This window comes from Lepus europaeus, chromosome 1 (assembly GCF_033115175.1).
Source record: "Lepus europaeus isolate LE1 chromosome 1, mLepTim1.pri, whole genome shotgun sequence".
NCBI lineage: Eukaryota > Metazoa > Chordata > Mammalia > Lagomorpha > Leporidae > Lepus > Lepus europaeus.
In genome coordinates, this window is record NC_084827.1 from 147667285 (window position 1) to 147673940 (window position 6656).

Sequence of the window (6656 nt, forward strand, 5' to 3'; positions counted from 1 at the left end):
AGCTGGAGCTACACAGATCCAAACAGGTGCTTCTTCCTGGTCTCCCATGTGGGTGCAGGGGCCCAAGGACTTAGGCCATCCTCCACTGCTTTTCCAGGCTACAGCAGAGAGCGGGATTGGAAGAGGAGCAGCGGGGAACTGGTGCTCATATGGGATTCCAGTGCCGCAGGCGGAGGATTAACCTGCTGTGCCACAGCACTGGCCCCTAAGCTGTTTAATCACCTCTACCTTTGTGCTTTAGACATTTTACTTCTTCACATGTAGATAACAAACTTTAAGGAAGAATAAACAACATCCCACACAGAGTGTTTATTTCTCCTGTCACGAGAATGATGCATGGTTTTGGGAGAAAATACCAAAAGTGCAGAAAAATGGAAACAAAAAAAATGCTGATTAATACTTGCCAATTAAATACTAAATAAATATTCTGATGCCTATCGTTTTACTTTTTTAATGTATCATTTGAATGCGTTCTTTCTAACTTTTTATATGCACTTTCAAGCAATAGCTCAGGGATACGGCAGACGTACACCTTGGCTTCTCCACTACTGTGTCGTAAACACTTTCTTATGATTCCATGAAATCCTTGGCTTGCACTTCTGGCCACGATGCTTTTGACGGTATTGGATTCTGCTCAGTGTGAATTTCTTTCTCAGCCTTCTTTTTCATCTTAAAGAGAGAAAGTGGATTTTCAGTTTTTACCAGTAGGTGTCATCCATTCACACAAAGCACAGCCTGAGGAACTCCGTGTGATTTGACTTAACCTCTGTAGTTTGCACTGTATTCTAATAATATGTTCCAGCCTTCTGAGCCCCTCGAGTGAAAGACACTTAGGCTCTAAATATTATTTGAAGAAGAGGTTTCTTTTGCCAATTTTAGATTCTTGCAAAGAAAGAAAACAAAGCATTTTTGAAATGGAATGAATTTCGTTAAGTTTGAAGTTATCATTTTATATCCTAAAAAAACACATTGACAACTGGGGAGAAATTATTGGATGACCACCCGAAGGAAGCCAGTGAGGCTGTTGTCATGTGACCACCAAAAACACACATAAAAGCCTGCTTTTTGCAAGGGAGTCACCAGTCTTCATCCTGCATATGAAAAGTCAAGGTGAATCAAATGTAAAAAGATTTTTTTTTAATATCAAAGCATATTAAAGTGTCATGAAATTTTCAAACCATCATCACTAGATTTTTGGCATCGTGTAGGAGTTCTCAAGAACTTTCATATACATGACTTGATCCTCAGACGAATCCTCTGAGGTTACATATGAGTGCAGTTCTGCTCAGAGAGGTTAGGCATCTGATTCAGGGCCACACAGCCAGCAAATGAGAGTCAGGTCTAGAGCAAGGGTCCCCTGACTTTATATGAATATGGGTAAGTATGTACTGCATAGCAAGTGTTATCCTCGAAAGCATAGGTTGAAAATTAATAGTCCATGGGCCAAAGTGGATCTTCAGATATATTTTGTTTGCTTTTCATAATGTTGACTTACATTGTATTTTAATTCTGTTGAATGAGTTGCAGATCTAAAAATCACATTACTTCCAACAACAGAAACTAGACTTTGTGTGTATTCAGAAAAAGTCAGAAGATATTCCCTGTGGCAATGTATAGCTGGAGCCGATTGACTGTGCCTCCCCTGTGAGCTGTTCAACTTGCCCCTTCATCACTCTACCTCGTTCATTAGGCCTGTCTATGTGGCCCTGTATCCTTATAAGTTTTGAGGGTTTTTTAAAAATCTTTTGGGAATGATTGTGTACTTATTCCAGCTATTCTATTGTGGTTCAAAACACGTTTGGAACAGCTTTCAGAATCAGGTTAAGAGTCACACAGAAGACAAGTGGCGACAGTATTTTAGCCCATTTTATTTTTGATTGGCAAGTGGCCTCATCTGCTTGGTCACTCAAGAGAAGTATATAGAACTAAATGGAGTATACAGAGTTAAAAGGAGACCTGGAGTTTGAGTTCTGGGGAATGGCAATATCACCATTTAGAAAGAGAGCAGAATTAAAAGAACTGGCAAAAGAGTCCACACAGAGAAAGGGACCTGAGAGATGGGAAGAAAGAAAGAGGAAGGCAATGATTCTGCCCATTTCTAGAGCCTGGGGGCTTCAGTGAAGTGTTGCTTGAGATGAGAGGAGAAAGATTTCCTTCTGAGAGTTGGACTTTAAATTCAGAATAGAATAACTAGTGAGGCATGCAAGGGAGCCTAAAATTAGCAGATATCTCTTAGTTCTGAAAACTCAGTCAGGAGTGAGTGGGACTATTTCCATAAAGTAAGTGTAACATCAAACATAAGGTAGAACATCAGATGAATCAGAGAGGTCAAGAGCAGTAAGGAGAGAGTGAACACTGGAGTTGGCAGTGTGGGGCTCATGGGTGAGCTTAGGAAAAGCACTTCCATTGGAATGACAGATGGAAACCAATCTACAGTGGGTCAAGGAGCAATTAGGGAAAAAATGAAGAGCAGAGATTGAACGTGGACTTCTCTTTACTAAGACAGAAGTAGATAGCAGGGTGTGTGTGTGTGTGTGAATGATTGGGAAGATTCTAGTATGCTTGTAAACCAAAGGGAAGGAGCTAAGGATGGTGATCCAGGGGCTGATAGGACTAAGGGAGCAAGAACCCTGGAGACATTGAAAGGAATGGGATCCCTGGAATGAAGGGAGGTTTTTTTTTTTTTTTAAAGAGATTTATTTGTTTAATCTGAAAGTCAGAGTTCTAGAGAGAGAAGGAAAGGGAGAGAGAGAGGCAGAGATCTTCCATTGGCTGGTTCACTCCCCAGATGGTTGCGATGGCCAGGGCTGGGCCAGGCCAAAGCCAAGAGCTTCATCCAGGTCTCCCACATGGGTGGCAGGTGCCCAAGCACTTGAGCCATCCGCCATTTCTTTTCCCAGGTGCATTAGCAGGGAGCTGGATTGGAAGTGGAACAGCCAGCACACAAACCGGTAGCCATATGGGATGCTAGCAACGCAGGCAGTGGCTTTACTCACTATGCCACAGGGCCAGCCCTGAAGGGATATTTTAAAAAAAATATATCCATCATGTTGTTTTATAGTCACATCTGACAATAATTTTTATCTCTCATGGAAGTTTACAATTAGTTTTCTGGGCTTTGTGGATTAATGAATAACTTTAAATGAGAAAACTTTTGGCTATTAAAATCAAATATTCTTTTGTTTGATGACTAAGAATCAACAACTGATCAGATAAGAGATGAATCAGGATGATGAATTGTTATACTTATTGAATTACTTTCAATGTGAAATACAACTACATTTTGATGATTTCTGCACTTGCATTATCATTCAAAGAGCAAAACAGTCATTGGTGAGAATTCCCGAGGTAATATGGTTCTTTCAAAAGTCAAGGATTCTTGAAACACCCAGTCATTCACCAAATAGTTACAAAGCGTTCACTGTGACCAAAGACTGTGCTAGGTCCTGCAGATATAGCTGTAAAGAATGGATCTTCAGTCCTTGTTCTGATGTTGCTTATAGCCTTGGAGGGGCTGCAGAAGAGCAAACAGGCCATGACAGTAGCTTGATGAATATTTGGATTGGGGATACAGGGGCCAGCGCTATGGCACAGTGAATTAAAGCCCTGGCCTACAGCACCGGCATCCCATATGGGCACCGGTTCGAGTCCCGTCTGCTCCACTTCCAATCCAGCTCTCTACTATGGCCTGGAAAAGCAGTAGAAGATGGCCCAAGTGCTTGGGTCCGTGCACCCACATGAGAGACCTGAAAGAAGCTCCTGGCTTCTGGCTTCAGATAGGTGCAGCTCTGGCCATTGTGGTCATCTGGGGGAGTGAACCAGCCGATGGAAGACCTCTCTTTTTCTCTCTCTGGTTCTACCTCTCTCTGTAACTCTGTCTTTCTAATAAATAAATAAATCTCTTAAAAAAAAGGATTGAGGATACAGAGCGACATAGCAGGGTGCAGAAAAGCCACCAAATGTCAGTGGTTATGGAAGTGGTTGATGATGTGTGAGATGGGTTGGGGATGCCGTCTTCACTGACTTGTTGGGTATATAAGCAAGGACAGTAGGATTTCTGCAGGAGAAGGAAGCGTGGGTCAGGAGGGAAATTGTGCACAGTAAGAAGGCTTCTGGAAGTGGGAAGAAGAGTTAACTTAGGGAATTTGGAGAACCATGTCATTCAATGTGATTAATGCCTTCAGTGTAGGAGGAAGAAAGAGCAAATATGGCGAGAGATGGGGCTGGATTGGGTAGGGAGCTGCCCTTCGTAAAGGAACTAGGAAGATTTGGGCCTTATCTATGACCAACAGGAAGCTAGTAGAAGGTGCTCAGCGGGGCAGAGAAGAATTTGATTTATGTTTTACAAGGACTACTCTGGTTGTAGTGGGGCGACAGACTGAAATAGGACAGGAATGGGAGCAGAACGACTACGAGGCAGGTGCTGGAGGCTTCATCTAAGGTAGTGACCCTGAGAGGATAGGAACCAAAAATACCTGGGACACAGTTGGGAAGTGGAATAATTGGGGCTTATTGGTGAAATCAGTGGAAGGTAGTAGAGGGCTGGCTAAATGCTTGGGTGGTTGGAGCTGCCACTCCACCCCACAGACGATGGAGGAGGAGCAACAATTTTGATTAAGGGAAGATAATTCCTTTTGGGTGCCTGTCCATCTAGAATGGCAAACCAAGTTTAGGTGAAGCATAGGCATGTGTGGGGTGCTTTTGAACCCTGTTGTTTAGACTCAGTGACCTACTGGATGAGCTCTGCCCACACAAATGTTGCTTTCAATAGGTTTTGAGCAAAGCAAAAGAAGGATTCACCTGCAGAGCTTCAGAAAAGCGAGCCTGGGGCCTCAAAACTGGTTGCCCACAAAGCAAGAAATAATAAACATCCACTTTTAATGTACCAAACTTTCCATTTCCCACCCTCACCCCAGGCATCTGCACACATAAATCAAACCCTCTTAAGTCATGGAATGAAAAGTGTGTGATAAACTAAAAGCAAACCAAAAAGTGCTTCCTGTGGGGTGAATGGAAAGTTTTGGCAGTTTATTTTCCAGGCACAGGGAAAGCAGTTCTGAATATTTCAAAGCATAAGTAATTGTATTAACTGAGATTTTTGAGAAGATGAGAAAGATCAGATGTAGGGGATTTTGATGTAAACCGCTGTTTACAGAGAAGCAAGGCCTGCTCCACTTTAAGATCAGTTACCACCCAGTGTCCTGCAAACCAAGAAGCATGATGGTTGGGAAAAAGCGAACAGATTCATATCAAATGAAAACACATACAGCCTGCTGAGCTCATGCTGAATTCAACCATAACCTGTGCAGTAGTTCCTCCTTAGAGGTGGAACTACTGCACCTAAATTTTATTAGGAAAGCTTATTTTCCTTGCATTCAAGTATACTGGAACTTCCTCTGGGACCTGAGTACCTTCCACCACAAAAATGTGAGGTGTTACCAGTAATGTCTGATTAGCAAAGGAGGACTGGTGTGACAGTTGGAAGTGGAAACCAGGACTCTGAAACCCAGAGCCTCACTGGCTGGGTTTGACCTGGTTCCATGACTTATCAGCTACACGCCCCTGGGGTAGTTCATCTCTGTAGCTCTCAGTTTGCTCATCCATGAAAGGAGGCTAAGGATGGGACCTGTGTTGGAGCGTGAGTAGAGCGGGATGCCGCGTGGGCAGCACAGTGTCTGGCACACAGTGTGTGCTCAGCAGGTGGCCCTTCCCTGCTGGCGTCTGCCCTGCTGCTTCCTGGCTGTGACTCAGCTTGGCTCACCTCTGGAACTCTGGAACTTGCAGCAGCTTTGATGCCATGACGTTAAAGGACCCCAGCATGATGCCCACAGGTCTAGAAGCTCCTTCTCTTGAAGCCGCTGAGGGGGGTTGGGGAGTACAGTGGAAGGGAAATGGAGGAAATTGGAGTAGCGAGAGTTCCCATTTCATCCTGGTGACCCAGTTTGTGCTGTTCAGGTTAGCTTAGTCGCTTCAAATAACTTACATCACATCCACTTCTGGGATTCAGGAGCCCTAAACAAGATACTGAAGGGGAAGGAACCTGGGCAACTTAGGAAATCACTCTAAGAACTCTTTGGCCTTGGTCTAGTATATATATATATATTTTTAATATTTTTGTTTGTTTGTTTATTTGAAAGAGTTACACAGAAAGAGAAGGAGAGGTAGAGAGAGAGAGAGAGAGAGAGAGAGAGAGAGAGAGGTCTTCCATCCGCTGGTTCACTCCTCAACTGGCTGCAACGGCCCTAGCTGTGCCAAACCGAAGCCAGGAGCCAGGAGCTTCTTCTGGGTCTCCCACACGGGTGCAGGGGCCCAAGGACTTGGGCCATCCTCTACTGCTCTCCCAGGCCATAGCAGAGAGCTAGATTGGAAGTGGAACAGCTGGGTCTCGAACTGGCACTGGTATGGGTTGCTGGCACTGCAGGCAGTGGCTTTACCCACTATGCCACAGCACTGGCCCCAATCTTTTTTTTTTTTAAAGATTTATTTATTTACTTGAGAGGCATAATTATAGGCAGAGAGAGGGACAGTGAGAAAGATCTTCCATCCGCTAGTCCACTCCCCAAATGGCTATAACAGCCAGAGCTGGGCCAATCCATAGCCAGGAGCCAGGAACTTCTTCCAGGTTTCTCATGCGGGTGCAGGGGCCCAAGCACTTG